Below are 17482 nucleotides of genomic sequence, written 5' to 3' on the forward strand. Positions count from 1 at the left end.
AGATATTAAACAAAATGAGCAATCTCTCAACTACAAAGAAAATAGATGTAAAATGTTTCTCATCATTTCATTAGGCATTTTAGTAAATATCATAAATTACGAGCTCCACAGTACGCTTTCAACAAGGAAATGTCAATAGCGAGGATAATGGCCTCCCCTTTTTTTTTCTACCTGTGCCTCTGAAAAGGCACACACTAATGGCTTGTTCTCCAGGCGTCTGACACAGCTGGGTGCCCACGACGCATTACGTGCAGGTGGTCACTAACTTTCTTACGGAAATATTTACGACAGCAGTTTCCGCTACAGTGACAGTCTCATATAAAAATATTTCACAGGTCAAGAATTTGCGTTGCAAATGTGTAGAAACAAAATCCTATGAATATAACATTGTCCAAAAAATTTTCGACGGTATTGTAATACATGCACGCATTTACATACATTTCATAACTCTTAAAGTACGATTCTTGGTTTCCAACATCCTTTTCATAAATCAGAGTCCCTAACCACTTCTCCTTATTCCTTACCTTACTACACGTATACATATTCGTCGACACTTCTTCAATATTTCATCATAATAAATATGTAGCATAATAAACATTCCTCAACAGCACAATACACATCGTCGTCGTAATAATAACATCATAACACCTCAGTCAAATCTCAAAAACGTCGTAGTTTTCTGCAATAATTTCAAAATGTAAAGAAAATTCTCTGCTCATTTCAATAGTGTCATCTACCTCAAACATACTTTAAAAATCATGATCCCATACCAAATGCATCATTCAAAGCTCTCATAGTATCACAATGGTTCCGAAAAAGTATGAACAGTTCAGATAGTGCAGACAAAATACAATTTCATAAGTGTAAAGTTATCCAACTGTGTAATTGCGTAAACATGTGTCACTGATGTAGTAAAAAGATGTTTGTTTCTCTGTTAAATGATCAGATAGCTGTGTAATTTATGTGTTAGAGAAATATGGTACTGATGTGTAAAGTTGTATAAGCAAATACTATATTAGCTAGGGCTCCTTGTGCTTGCCAAACACATGATACACAAAGCAAGCGTGTACCCCCCTGAGGATTAATGTAATTATACCCTCAGGTGTTACAGATTACAGCAATGGAATGAAATGTATAACAGAAAACCTTTGTATTATTGTACTTCAAATATCTTTAAAAATAAATATTTTAAGTACAAAATTAATCACTCAAATACGTGTACTGTAGCGCTAAACTGTGCGTCTTGTTGTAAGATAATCTCTGTGGAAGTGTCGTAGTTATCGTCCTCTGTATGCAAAGTTCTGCTGAAATCAATGTACTTACCTCATCATAAACGAAAGTGAAATGCTTTGCATATAGATATCGTAGTTATTACATACCTTACCATGATCAAGAAAGTACTATAATGTAACGTATTGTTGTGTTACGAAAGAGGCTGTCTCATTGTAGCTATACCACAAAAGGTACTACTAAAATATGTTTTACTTTCCAGAATAATTCAGAAAAACTGTGCAGATATAAAACAGAAACACCGCAAAAGCAACATTGTAAATTGTCACTCATTGGTAGCGTCGTGATAAAATCGTGTACTGTCACATAAACTAACCACTGTGTCATCTGGTATCTCACAGAAAGTACTTTAAATCCAGAATGTATTTTCAAGTAACCCAAATGTTGCATTAAAATCTCATTAGCAGTACTGGTAAATGTTCTAAGTATGTGAGCTTATAGTCGTTACATAATCGTGCAACTAACAAGCAAGAATGCACACACACAATAACACTGTGTCGTCTGTTCACAATAACAATGCATTCGTAATTTCTGCTTAAATAAGTTCTCTTGGTTCTTGACTGGATATTTAACTTCAAACATTGTTGCATGTTAACAGATTCTAAGTCTGACAAAGCATACTAGCAATGTAAAGTTAAAAGTTATATGGCAAAGACAAAGTTAAAAGGCAGGTTATCTTTCAATAAACGGTTTTACATGTGAAATGTGGTGTAAACCTTTACTCTTCCTAGTACGCAGAGTTTCAACTTCAACGCAATTATCATGTGGTATACGCCGGTAAAGAATACTGGAATTTTTCTCAAGGTTAGCGTCTATGTTATTTTTCCCTGAGCCAGCGGGCGCACGTGGCTGCCTGCGGTGCGAGTCATTGTCTGTTTCTTTGTTGGCGCGCGTCGTTATTGGGATTAGCAGACCTAACTTCTACAAATTCGCCTTGCCGAGAGGGCCCAGCCTTGTTAGAATCCCGGCAGTTCTTATGAAATTCGGGTCTGTCGTTATGATTACATCGTCTGTCGCCATGTAGGTAGTTCCTGTAGTTTCTTTGTTGTCAGTTACGTGGTGGAGAATTGCTCCCGGAATCGTAACTGCGTGGTGGACCGTTGCGTCTGAAGTTATTCTGTCTCCCTTGATAATAATTATTTTGGATCCCATATTGTCTGTTACTATGGTTGTCTCCGTCACATTCATTACTATGGAAAAGCGATCTTTCTCTGTAACTATTATTCTGCCAACGGTTGTCTGTTTTGGTCACGATTTGCGTTGTAAGAATAGCCTTGTCGTGTCCAGTTATTTCTGTCATCGCGGAATTGCGACGGATGTGACCTGTAATTGTTGTGCTCCTGTTTTCGCGTTCCACGATTGTCAGTGTCAATTTCCAGTTCTTGTAACAGTCCCTGAAAAGCTTCAACGTCGTCTTTGCAACGTCCTGCTAAAATAATATGCCGTAAATGTTCAGGCAGTTTGATTAAGCAAATGCGGATGAGTTCTGAGGGTCTGTATGGGTTTGACAGGTACTGATTCTTGTGCAACATGTCTTCAAAATATTTCACAAGACTGGAAAATTCAGATTGTTCGAAATGTTTCATCATTATGATGCCATGTTTTACTCGGTCTTGTGTGGCTTGAGACCAATATGCTGAGAGGAAGGAATGGTAAAATTCTCCTTCACTGTGACAATCGTGCATGACCGATCGCATTCTTACAGCTGGTTCATTCTCTAAGTAGCCACACGTAAATTCCAATCTGTGTTCTAATGACCAGTTGGGAGGAAAACAATGAGAGAATTGATCAAGCCATGCTTGTGGATGAATGTCGTTGTCAGAATTCTGAAATGTTTTGAATTTACGTGTAGTAATGAACAGCTTATAGTCAAAATCATCGTGTCGGCGAGTCGCACATCGCTCATTGTTACTTCGTTTTGGCGGTTCCATCTCAAAATCCAATGCGCCTTGCCAACTTCTTTCATAATTTCCGAAGTGTCGTGCGTTATTATTTTGTGGTTGTTCCGTATTTCTATGTCCCTCTTCCCGTACTGGAGCGCGAGTGTCCTCTGAAATATGTAATTCTTGTATTACCTGCGTCAACTGATCTTGTACTTCCCGGATTTCTCTTTTGTACTGTGTATTGATTTGATTTTGATTTTGTTTGAATTTTCTTATTTGTTCATACTCTTCTGTGTCAGTGAAGGCTACGGGTCTTGTGTCATTCAGATCATCATCTACCTTTGTAGATAAGTTAGTGACCTGATCCAAAAGTTCGGCTACTTTCTCCGATAGTGAACATATTTCCTCAGTGTGTTTTTCTGAACCAAGTTTCAGAGTGTCCATTTGTGTTGAAATCGAATCTACTGTGTCCTTTAAGTTTTCCTAAGTTTTTGCAAGTTGCGTAACCGAACCGGTAGATGCAACTGAGTCAATTTTAGCCCACAAGGTCTCATGATTTTCATGAACAATGGTTTGCAGTTGTTTTATGGCTGCTTCGTGATTCTGTAATGCATTTTCATGCCGCGAAAAAATAGGTTGAAAATGCTCGCAAATTTGTGTTTTTACGTCATTACAGACTTCTTGACATTTCGATTCAATGTTATGTAACTCAGTAGTTAAATCTTCACGTGTTTGTTCAAGTGTGGTGTCTAACTTCCGAAGATTTTGTTCCATTGTGTCTAACTTTTGAAGATTTTGTCCCATTTGTTTCTGATTTTGTTCAAGCGTTGTGTCTAACTTTTGTAGCCTTTGTCCCATTTGTTGCATTAACTGTAATAACAGTGCACTGGTGTCTGAAACATGTTCCTCAGTGCTATTCGGCAGTGCATTTGAACCGGCAATATGCGCATTTTGAAAAGCAGAAAATGTGTCTTGATTTATTTGAGAAAACGGTGAGGACGCAAAACCTGAATCTACAGTATTTGCAAGATTGTGTCCTGTCATTTCGGAATCCTGAGGCGAGCTGTTGCCGACCGATCGATCGATAATGCTTCCCTGTTCACTAATTGTTTCACTGCCTACACCATTATTTGACGCCCGCTCCATTTCCCTATGCACAGTTACCAAATTACTATTTTGAATATTTGTTAATTCATTACATGGTGGCGTTAACACACTGCTTTCGTCTTCACTGTTATTTCTCAGTTTACTTTGGAGCCTCGTATTACGTTTTTCACACGCCATTATTGTCACAATATTTCACACGACAACACAGAAAAACACAATTTGAAGAGCAAAAATAAGAGAACATATTAACATAGCACTGAAAATAACGTCTAGTTAATTGCAGCTGCGAAATACTTGGTGCAAATCTACATGCATGCCACAACTGTTTTACTGTACAACCATGAAAGACTGCAACTACAAAGGAGATTCTCTCTACATTTACGCGCTAGCAATAAACAAAATCTACACTAATTACACAAACTACAAGAAAAAATCAGAAGATTCCAGTGAGGTATCCTCGGCTAAGGGCTGACATATGACACGTCCCCTTAGAACAATTATACATGACTGTGCTTAAACTGACACACAATATTTTTAGCACAACGCAATCTGACTTTCAGAAATCCCTACAAAAGAATGGCCCTGACTAACTTTAACCTATGCGTTTCACAAATCGCTTACCTCACAAAAATCTTGGTTACTCGAACTACTGCAATACAGCGAGCGCCACTACTGCCAGCTAAATAAAAGATTCAAACTACGGAAGGCACTAACTATTGATAGGCATAGTTAGCAAATGAAAGATTTTGATAGAGAACAAACAATGTATTTACCTTAATAGTGTTGAAAAATCATAATATACACTCCTGGAAATTGAAATAAGAACACCGTGAATTCATTGTCCCAGGAAGGGGAAACTTTATTGACACATTCCTGGGGTCAGATACATCACATGATCACACTGACAGAACCACAGGCACATAGACACAGGCAACAGAGCATGCACAATGTCGGCACTAGTACAGTGTATATCCACCTTTCGCAGCAATGCAGGTTGCTATTCTCCCATGGAGACGATCGTAGAGATGCTGGATGTAGTCCTGTGGAACGGCTTGCCATGCCATTTCCACCTGGCGCCTCAGTTGGACTAGCGTTCGTGCTGGACGTGCAGACCGCGTGAGACGACGCTTCATCCAGTCCCAAACATGCTCAATGGGGGACAGATCCGGAGATCTTGCTGGCCAGGGTAGTTGACTTACACCTTCTAGAGCACGTTGGGTGGCACGGGATACATGCGGACGTGCATTGTCCTGTTGGAACAGCAAGTTCCCTTGCCGGTCTAGGAATGGTAGAACGATGGGTTCGATGACGGTTTGGATGTACCGTGCACTATTCAGTGTCCCCTCGACGATCACCAGTGGTGTACGGCCAGTGTAGGAGATCGCTCCCCACACCATGACGCCGGGTGTTGGCCCTGTGTGCCTCGGTCGTATGCAGTCCTGATTGTGGCGCTCACCTGCACGGCGCCAAACACGCATACGACCATCATTGGCACCAAGTCAGAAGCGACTCTCATCGCTGAAGACGACACGTCTCCATTCGTCTCTCCATTCACGCCTGTCGCGACACCACTGGAGGCGGGCTACACGATGTTGGGGCGTGAGCGGAAGACGGCCTAACGATGTGCGGGACCGTAGCCCAGCTTCATGGAGTCGGTTGCGAATGGTCCTCGCCGATACCCCAGGATCAACAGTGTCCCTAATTTGCTGGGAAGTGGCGGTGCGGTCCCCTACGGCACTGCGTAGGATCCTACGGTCTTGGCGTGCATCCGTGCGTCGCTGCGGTCCGGTCCCAGGTCGACGGGCACGTGCACCTTCCGCTGACCACTGGCGACAACATCGATGTACTGTGGAGACCTCACGCCCCACGTGTTGAGCAATTCGGCGGTACGTCCACCCGGCCTCCCGCATGCCCACTATACGCCCTCGCTCAAAGTCCGTCAACTGCACATACGGTTCACGTCCACGCTGTCGCGGCATGCTGCCAGTGTTAAAGACTGCGATGGAGCTCCGTATGCCACGGCAAACTGGCTGACACTGACGGCGGCGGTGCACAAATGCTGCGCAGCTAGCGCCATTCGACGGCCAACATCGCGGTTCCTGGTGTGTCCGCTGTGCCGTGCGTGTGATCATTGCTTGTACAGCCCTCTCGCAGTGTCCGGAGCAAGTATGGTGGGTCTGACACACCGGTGTCAATGTGTTCTTTTTTCCATTTCCAGGAGTGTACATAGCATTTCATAATATCCAGTATCACAAATTTCAAAATTCCGCCATCTCTCTCCCCACCTCCACCACTGCTGGCGGCTCACCTCCAACTGCGCAACGCTACGTGCTGTTCACATCCAGTTGTCCAACACTACAATGGCAGGCAACAATGCAAACTAGCCACAGACTGCACACAGCACAGCCAGTAATTTTCATACAGAGCGCTACGTGGCGTTACCAATAAGAAAACATAAACAGCCTACTTACATATTTATCTTACGTTATTTTAAATATGACACTGTTCAAAGAAAATTCTTTTTTATTCGTAAGTTTAATTAGGGGCTTATGTTGGAAATCCTGGTGATGGAGGAAGGGGGGGGGGGGGGGGGGGCATGCACTATCTAATGTCTAATTGCGCTCGGAGGTAGTGGTCTCAAAAATGGTGGGAACGACTGCACTAGGGCAACTTAGCTGCGATCGATAATAAATCGCTCTTTGATGTCAAAATAAAAACAAAAACTCTGTTTCACCCGAAATTAAGATCCTCTATTTTAAGTGAAACTGAGTGCTTACGGACAACTTTGATAAATATCCCCGGTAAGGCAAGCTGAAAACAATATAATGGTGCAAGAAAGCACTTACGCAACACGTCGCAGTACATGGGATAGCAGCACCCACAACTTAATTTGAAAAAAGTTTCTCCCGCATCGGGCGTGAAAAGTAGTATTAAAGTCAGTCAAGCAAGAATGGGTCAATCGATACATAATTATATTCAAAATTTATTACTTCCAGAATGATCGTAGTAATTAAGAAATTTGTCAAACTGGAAAACAAGAACCTGGTACCCTAACATCAGGTGTGGTTTATATCTCGCAACACTGGCGTTTCGAAAACTGTGAGGTACATAATTCCGAAATGACATTGGGGAACACATTAAACAGGTTCCCGTAGCCAAGGTTTTCCGCCGTTTGACTTGTACATTTGACTGCTAGGAAACTACAACAACGACGTATGCGGCCGAGTACAATAATTTTTGTTCCAAAGGACCACCTAACCAAACAATATGAACATCGTCTTATAACACCTTTCTGACGGAACCACTTTTATTATACTGTTGAACAGTAAAACTAATACACTCGGAAGGATTGCAACTTACTGTTTTACTCAATGTGCATACACGATTTTTGATTATTTTTGGTATAAACGAAAGGGATGAGGTGGTGAGAAGGGGATGTGATCGGGGGGGAAGAGAAGAAAACGAAACGAAACGAGCAAACAGTCATAATAAACATAGGTCCCGGACCAATGGTTTCCCAGATATGACATATTACGACTGAGTACGTAAATACCTTACACTCACGTAACAAGTCATGTATAGCGGTAATATCGGGTACTGAAGGTATGAAAGGGCTGTAAATTGGCGGAGCTGTCATTTGTACTCAGGTGAGTCACGTGAAAAGGTTTCCAATGTGATTATAGACGCACGACTGGAAGTAACCGACTTTGAACGCGGAATGGCAGCTGGAGCTAGACGCATAGTACACTCCATTTCGGAAATCGCTAGGGGATTCAATGCTCAAACATCCCCATTGCAAGGAATGTGCCGAGAATACCAAATTTCGGGCATTACCTCTCGCCACGGACGACGCCGGCGACCATCACTTAACAAAGTGATGACTTGACAAAATGGTAGATATCGAAATAGACGACAGAGGGATAGAGAAACAATTAAAATCGCTCAAAAGAGGAAAGGCCGCTAGACCTGATGGGATACCAGTTCGATTTTACACAGAGTACGCGAAGGCACTTGCCACCCTTCTTGTAGTGGTGTACCGTAGGTCTCTAGAAGAGCGTAGCGTTCCAAAGGATTGGAAAATGGCACAGGTCATCCCCGTTTTCAAGAAGGGACGTCGAACAGATGTACAGAACTATAAACCTATATCTCTAACGTCTATCAGTGGTAGAATTTTGGAACACGTATTATGTTCGAGTATAATGACTTTTCTGGAGACTAGAAATCTACTCTGTGGGAATCAGCATGAGTTTCGAAAAAGACGGTCGTGTGAAACCCAGCTCGCGCTATTCGTCGACGAGACTCAGAGGGCCATAGACACGTGTTCCCAGGTAGATGCTGTGTTTCTTGACTTCCGCAAGGCGTTTGATACGGTTCCCCACAGTCGTTTAATGAACAAAGTAGGAGCATATGGACTATCAGACCATTTGTGTGATTGGACTGAAGAGTTCCTAGATAACAGAACGCAGCATGTCATTCTCAATGCAGAGAAGTCTTCCGAAGTAAGAGTGATTTCAGGTGTGCCGCAGGGGAGCGTCGCAGCACCGTTGCTGTTCACAATATACATAAATGACCTTGTGGATGACATCGGAAGTTCACTGAGGCTTTTTGCGGATGATGCTATGGCATATCGAGAGGTTGTAACAATGGAAAATTGTACTGAAATGCAGGAGGATCTGCAGCGAATTGACGCATGGTGCAGGGAATGGCAATTGAATCTCAATGTAGACAAGTGTAATGTGCTGTGAATACGTAGAAAGAAAGATCCCTTACCATTTAGCTACAATATAGCAGTTCAGCAACTGGAAGCAGTTAATTCCATAAATTATCTAGGAGTAGGCATTGACAGCCGAGTGGCCGAGCGGTTCTAGGCGCTACAGTCTGGAACCGCGCGACCGGTACGGTCGCAGGTTCGAATCCTGCCTCGGGCATGGATGTGTGTGATGTCCTTAGGTTAGTTAGGTTTAAGTAGTTCTAAGTTCTAGGGGACTGATGACCTCAGAAGTTGAGTCCCATAGTGCTCAGAGCCATTTGAACCATTTTTTGAGTAGGCATTACGAGTGATTTAAAATAGAATGATCATATAAAATTAATCGTCGGTAAAGCAGATCCCAGACTGAGATTCATTGGAAGAATCCTAAGGAAATACAATCCGAAAACAAAGGAAGTAGGTTACAATACACTTGTTCGCCCACTGCTTGAATATTGCTCATCAGTGTGGGATCCGTACCAGATAGGGGTGATAGAAGATATAGAGAAGATCCAACGGAGAACAGCGCGTTTCGTTACAGGATTATTAAGTAATCGCGAAAGCGTTACGGAGATGACAGATAAACTCCAGTGGAAGACTCTGCATAAGAGACGCTCAGTAGCTCGGTACGGGCTTTTGTTGAAGCTTCGAGAACATACCTTCACCGAGGAGTCAAGCAGTATATTGCTCCCTCCTACGTATATCTCGCGAAGAGACCATGAGGATAAAATCAGAGAGATTAGAGCCCACACAAAGGCATACCGACAATCCTTCTTTCCACGAACAATACGAAACTGGAATAGAAGGGAGAACCGATAGAGGTACTCAAGGTACCCTTCGCCACACACCGTCAGGTGGCTTGCGGAGTATAGATGTAGATGTCGATGTAGATGTAGATGTAGAACCAGAGCAGCGGCGTTTGCGTGGACTTGTCAGCGCTATCAGAAAGGCAACACTTCATGAAATAACCGCAGAAATCAATGGTGGACGCATGACGAACGTATCCGCCAGGACAGTGCGGCGAACTAATTATAACCTAATACATAATCACGCCTACATGACTACGGTATGTTCCATTATCTCACTATAAGAACAAAGTGTCTTACCTCTGCAGCATACAGGTCGCCGCGTGCACGTGTTGCTAATTAAAACTGTGAAACGCTTAAGGAAATGATAATGACCAAATCTTTAACATTCACGTAAACACCGTCATCATACAGTTTCATCTATCAGCTGCGTGAGACGTGTGCGAACTCGCCGGGCGGTTTGGCCGAGCGGTTCTAGGCGCTTCAGTCTGGAACCGCGAGACAGGTTCGAATCCTGCCACGGGCATTGATGTGTGTGATGTCCTTTGTAAGTAGGCTGTTTAGGTTTTTATATTGGTAACGACATGTAGCGCTCTGTATGAAAATCACTGTGTGCAGTCTGTGGCTGGTTTGCATTGTTGTTTGCTATTGTAGTGTTGGGCAGCTGGATGTCAACAGCGTGTAGCGTTGCGCAGTTGGAGGTGAGCCGCAAGCAGCGGTGGATGTGGCGAAGTGAGATGGCGGACTTTTGAGAGCGGATGATCTGGACGTGTGTCCATCAGAAACAGTACATTTGTAAGAATGGATGTCATGAACTGCTATATATATTATGATTTTTGAACACTATTAAGGAAAATACATTGTTTGTTCTCTATTAAAATCTTTTTTTTGCTAACTATGCCTATCAGTAGTTAGTGCCTTCAGTAGTTTGAATCTTTTATGTAGCTGGCAGTAGTGGCGCTCGCTGTATTGCAGTAGTTCGAGTAACGAAGATTTTGTGAGGTAAGTGATTTGTGAAAGGTATAGGTTAATGTTAGGCAGGGCCAATCTTTTGTACGGATTTTTGAAAGTCAGATTGCGTTGCGCTAAAAATATTGTGTGTCAGTTTAGTGTCGATCAGAATAGGTAAAGAGCGAAATGTCTGAGTACGTTCAGTTCTGCTCAGCTGTTTGAAAATCAAATAACGTAAGGGATTTACCAGCACAGTAATTCACTATTTTTTCTAAGGGGACGTTTCACCTTAGGTTAATTAGATTTAAGTAGAACTAAGTTCTAGGGGACTGACGACCCCACATTCAAGTCCCATAGTGCTCAGAGCCATTTGAACCATTTTTTTGTGCGAAGTACTAGCGAGATTACCTGGTCGTATCGAAAACTACTGTCGCAGCACGTAAACATGGGGCTGTTGGTCAAGCAAAGAGTCTCACAGTACGATTACCTCTAAGAGCATACCTGAAAAGATCTCTGGCATGCACTCACAATTTACATCAAATACCGAATTTGGACCAATAGAGTACCTGGATAGAATATATAAAAAGACAAAAAGTGATGAAATATCTTACGAACAACACTGAGCAAGATGGATGTAAATTTAAATAAAACCTGTGTCTACTGTACAACACTGATCAAGATGGATGTTAATGAAATCGACTGCGTAATGAGGCTGAAACCCAGAACCAGAGCTAAGGATTTACTGACATATCGGTATCAGTGTTTAGTCAAATTGTATCCAGGATACTGAGAAAACTCCAACCTGAGCTTACCTGGTTAAACCGTTGTTGAAGTTCTGTATATACTTCTTATTGCGTAGCTCAGTCTGTGAATTAAGGATGCCGTCCGCGTGTGTCGCCATCTCAGTGGATATATCCTGTAACACTTTTGTCCAGTATCGACTATACCTGTATCACACGATGTATTTGTCTTCTGACGCTTAATGTTACATGTGCGTAACCGTGTTCTTTGGTTAAACATCTATGTATATGCTAATTCATATTTCTTGTTAATTTGTCTCATCATAATTAATGTTCCCGTAATTTCGTAATTTATGTTCCGTGTAAATGCTGTTCCGTTAAACTAGTATTTGTAGGAGTGAATCATGTATAGCGCAGGTAAGTTTGTAATTACGTAAAACCTGGATGGAAGTCCCTCCACTACGAGTTCCGCATGACGGGAATAGAAAAGAAGGTCGCTTTGGCGGCAGAAGCGCGAGGAGTCCTTCTAGTACAGACAGTCGGCAGCTAGCATGCGAACTGTTCACATCATGTAAGTTGAAGGAGACAATGAAAAAAAAAAAACTGAGTAATAATGCCTCGGATGTGGAAGATTGTTGGCGGATTACTTATGGTATTTATTGGCTCGCTGTTAATCACAAAAGTCTGACGTCAAGAAGTTATTTTTGAGAGCCTTTTTTACGTCAAGAACCATGAGTACGTTTTCCACCTATACCTTGTCTTTAAAGGGTGGTCCATTGATCGTGACCGGGCCAAATATCTCACGAAATAAGCGTCAAACGAAAAAACTACAAAGAACGAAACTTGTCTAGCTTGAAGGGGGAAACAAGATGGCGCTATGGTTGGCCCGCTAGATGGTGCTGTCGTAGGTCAAACGGATATGAACTGCGTCTTTTTAAACAGGAACCCCCCCCCCCCCATTCTTTATTACATATTCGTGTAGTACGTAAAGAAATATGGTTTTAGTTGGACCACTTTTTTCGCTTTGTGACAGATGGCGCTGTAATAGTCACAAAAATATGGGGCACAATTTTAGACGAACAGTTGGTAACAGGTAGGTTTTTAAATTAAAATACGCAACGTAGGTACGTTTGAACATTTTATTTCGGTTGTTCCAATGTGATACATGTATCTTTGTGAACTTATCATGTCTGAGAACGCATGCTGTTACAGCGTGATTATCTGTAAATACCGCATTAATGCAATAAATGCTGAAAATGATGTCCGTCAACCTCAATGCATTTGGCAATACGTGTAACGACATTCCTCTGAACAGCGAGTAGTTCGCCTTCCGTAATGTTCGCACATGCATTGATAATGCGCTGACGCATGTTGTCAGGCGTTGTCGGTGGATCACGACAGCAGATCCATTCTGTCATGCAGTGAAACATCTTGTAGTAAAATCGGTAGAACATTACGTAGGAAATCAGCACACATTGCACCATTTAGATTGCGATCGATAAAATAGGGGCCTATTATCCTTCCTCCCATAATGCCGCACCGTACATTAACCCGCCAAGGTCGCTGATGTTCCACTTGTCGCAGCCATCGTGGATTTTCCGTAGCCCAATAGCGCATATTATGCCGGTTTACGTTACCGCTCTTGGTGAATGACGCATCGTCGCTAAATAGAACGCGTGCAAAAAATCTGTCATCGTCCTGTAATTTCTCTTGTGCCCAGTCGTCGCCATGCAATTCCTGGTGCATAGAAACATGGTACGGGTGCAATCGATGTTGATGTAGCATTCTCAACACCCACGTTTTTGAGATTCCCGATTCTCGCGCAATTTGTCTGCTACTGATGTGCGGATTAGCCGCGACTGCAGCTAAAACAGCTACTTGGGCATCATCATTTGTTGCAGGTCGTGGTTGACGTTTCACAGGTGGCTGAACGCTTCCTGTTTTCTTAAATAACGTAACTATCCGGCGAACGGGTCCGGACCCTTGGATGAAGTCGTCCAGGATACCGAACAGCATACATAGCACACGCCCGTTGTGGATTTTGATCACAATAGCCATACGTCAACACGATATCGACGTTTTCCGCAATTGGTAAACGGTCCATTTTAACACGGGTAATGTATCACGAAGCAAATACCTTCCGCAATGGCGGAATATTACGTGATACCACGTACTTATACGTTTGTGACTATTACAGCGCCATCTATCACAAAGCGAAAAAAGTGGTCCAACTAAAACATTCACATTTATTTACGTACTACACGAATACGAAAAAAATGGGGGTTCCTATTTTAAAAAACGCAGTTGATATCCGTTTGACCTATGGCAGTGCCATCTAGCGGGCCAACCATAGCGCCATCTGGTTTCCCCCTTCAAGCAAGACGAGTTTCGTTCTTTGTAGTTTTTTCGTTTGACACTTATTTCGTGAGATATATGGCCCCGTCACTATCAATGGACCACCCTGTATATGTGATGTCTGATCTGTGGGCCATGTCCGACAGAACAGTCTTCACTGGTGGTATAGCGTCCCTAAACAAACTATATTGCGAGAAATCAGGACTTCAGCAGCCTACAGCATTGAAAGGCCGAAGCGGTTACGGCAACTTTTCTAGAGAAGTAGAGCATCCGGGTTCGAATCCCGGTCCGGCACAATTTTCAACATTCACCATTGTTTTGTTTCAGTGCCTATAGGCGGTCGAAGTCCTGATTTCTTGTAATATAGTCTCTTTGCGGCATTTGTACCACCATTGGCGCCTATCCTGTCGGACATGTCACACCACATATCTATATAAACATGGGCAGTGGCGGCTTTAGGTACTTTCATTGCGGATGCGGCATAACTATCGAATCCCTGCGGGACTTAGCGAATGGTTCAAATGGCTCTGAGCACTATGGGACAACATCTGTGGTCATAAGTCCCCTAGAACTTAGAACTACTTAAACCTAACTAACCTAAGGACATCACACGCATCCATGACCGAGGCAGGATTCGAACCTGCGACCGTAGCGGTCACGCGGTTCCAGACTGAAGCGCCTAGAACCGCACGACTTAGCGAATGCTACGAGCAGTGGGGCTAATGCATGGGAGGGGGGGGGGAGGAGGGGGGGAGCAAAACCGACATGTGACAGCTTGAGAATTTGGGGTGGCTGGGAAGTGTGTCCAGATGTCCAAAGCGATTAGGCAACCGTTCTCGGGAAGCAGAGCATACAGGTTCGAATCCCAATCCGACGTAGATTTTCAGCCATCACTAGGACTGAAGTCCTGATTTCTCATAATGTCGCCTTTACTTGAGTCACAGAAGATCGCACAGCTACTACCTGCATCTCAAGTAACAATTTAGAACTGTATCTACTCAAGTGAGCCAGTTATTTGCTTTATTCGGAAATAATAGTTGCTTTTAGTTCAACTTTGTATTGAGAACCCTGAATCAGTCTATCATGTTCCTAGACGGGATTTCTTTCCTAATGATTAAGTATACCCGAGTGTTCTATTTTGTTGAACTGCAACGTATTCATTACTTCAATAGTTCAACTTCTGTTGAGTAGTAAATTCCTTAAGCGTTCAGTTAGTTTTTTTCCGAAATACTCTACGTAAATTTTCATAAGTGAATAACTAAACCTATGAATAAGTGTAGATGCAAAGAAAAGAACTACTTTACTTAAAATCCATTCCTATTAAAATCTCTATTTAGTATTAAAAATAACTAAATAAAACAGTGATCATAATAAGTGATTACTGGCCATTGCTGTCTAAGGGCCAACTTAATGAATGCCTGCCTCACAAGTTAGTAAAAGTGTTTATATACATGTACTTGTATTTAAAAGTAGTTGCACATTGTGCCTTGCCATAAGTGTTCAGTTCTGGTCGCAGTCAACTAATAGAATAGTTTCTGAGCCCCCGTGCTAAAAGTTGAGCCATAGTGACAGCATCATTACTTTAAAAATAATTATAAAGCGCAGCTACCATTTTAACTGCTTTCTCGTTGTTTAAACTAGCTACAACTGTTCAGACAATTACAGATTCTGGGATCCCATGTTCCATTTATGATCTGCAAGCAAAGAAGCAAATGTTCCCCAAGAAAACATATAGAAATCAGTTCCGTTGATATAACAGCTTAAAGCACAATTTCATGATGATGTTTTTCAACAGTCAAATTAGTTGTGTTCCTTACACATGCAGTTACTCCTTGTAATGAATATTAGCTTTCTGGTGATGAATACAGTAAGAGTATGTTAGTGAGAGACAGTTTGTTGCCAGAACAATTTTAAGATTCTATATATGTTGCTCATGGCAAACTTCTGTTCCAAGGCTTGCAGGATTGTGCTACTGTTTCGTATCCTATTAGCAAAACAGAATTTTAGTACCGAGCAACATCATATAATGTAGTCAATTTTCTTAATGAGGAGTGTAAATCCTCGGTCCACTTTGCGTAATTGAGCTGGCGATCGTTTTCCCATTTACATGATTACAGTTTACTTTATAACTGCCAGAACCTTGGCTCGATTCTCGCTAATTCGGCAATTATTTGGTTAATCGAGAATAGCCTGATAGCTTTTCCTTTAGCACATGTTCACGGTCAAATTAAATTCCTTTCATATGAGTAGCATTTTCGGCTTATCTATATTGTGGTAGTAGACGTTAGTGCTAGAATCTGTTCCTTCAAGAACATTCAGTGTTCTGCCCTGTGAAGAATGGTGAGGTTCTTAGTGATGTATATAGTTCGCCGGCGATTTTGTTGTCTACAGGAAAGTATCGCCGTTGGACAATCCTAAGGAAATCCAGAAAAAATTGGACAAAATTTCCACGAGATGTAATCAATGAGAATTCTTTTATCTCGTATGGAACGCACCGCCATTTGACTGTTTTATTGTTTATTTAAGTACAGTCCAGGTTTCGGCCTTTTACGCCGTTTTCAAGTATTTGCTAAAAGCGAAAATTGCGTACAGTAAGACGACGTAAAATTTCAAAAGATGTAAAATGTTTTAAACAATGAATATAAATTGGTGTATAATAACGTAATATGTACTCAAATTTTATGTCTTTAACATATATTTCATGACACTTAACATGTTGTCAAGTTCAAAGTTAGCCATAAATTAAGAAAAACATTAACTCTCTACGAAATGCTAGATGTAAAATCACCATCTCGTAACACATCAGTAAATTATCGTGGGAGCACGACATATTCACTAAAAACAGACTTACGTTGGTAAACAGAAGATGAGCACATGTCCTTAAAACGACTTTCATAGTAAACCTGTTTTTACTAAATATGACGTGTTCCCACTATTATTTATTGAAATCTTATCAAATGATGATTTTACATCTGGCATTTTGTGGACAGCCAATATTTTCCTTAATTTATGGCCAACTCTCAATGACAACATGTTACGTGCCCTGCAATCTATGTTAAAGACATAAAATGTAAGTACGTGTTTCGTAATTACACACCAATTTACGTTCGTTGTTTAAGACATTTTAATCTTTTGAAATTTTACTTCTTCTTACTGTATGCAATTTTTGCTTTTGGCAAATACTTGAAACAGACTTAATAGCAGAAACTTGGGTTATATTTAAATAAACGATAAAACAGTCAAATAGCGGTGTGCTCTTTTAAAAAATATTGTATGACTGTTGCTCAGCAACATAAAAACTGTTTAACGACAATTGTCTTTAAATGTGGACGCATGCTAGAGAATGTGCGTAACAAAGACAAATATTCCAGTAGTGTCTGATTACCAGGTTATCAGTGAATATCTGTGATATTCCACATCCTAATGACAGGCATCTTGACAGCTACTGGTGGACATTGACATGAGGTGTGTCCACCCTTCTCCTTCATGACGACTTGAACTCCGCTGTGGGCACTTTCAGTAAGATGTCTGGATGTCTGTAAAGAAATGGCAGCCCAGTTTTCCTCAAGAGCAGAAATCAGAGAAGACAGTGCTGTTGGACGC

Source organism: Schistocerca piceifrons, chromosome 6, assembly GCF_021461385.2.
Source record: "Schistocerca piceifrons isolate TAMUIC-IGC-003096 chromosome 6, iqSchPice1.1, whole genome shotgun sequence".
NCBI lineage: Eukaryota > Metazoa > Arthropoda > Insecta > Orthoptera > Acrididae > Schistocerca > Schistocerca piceifrons.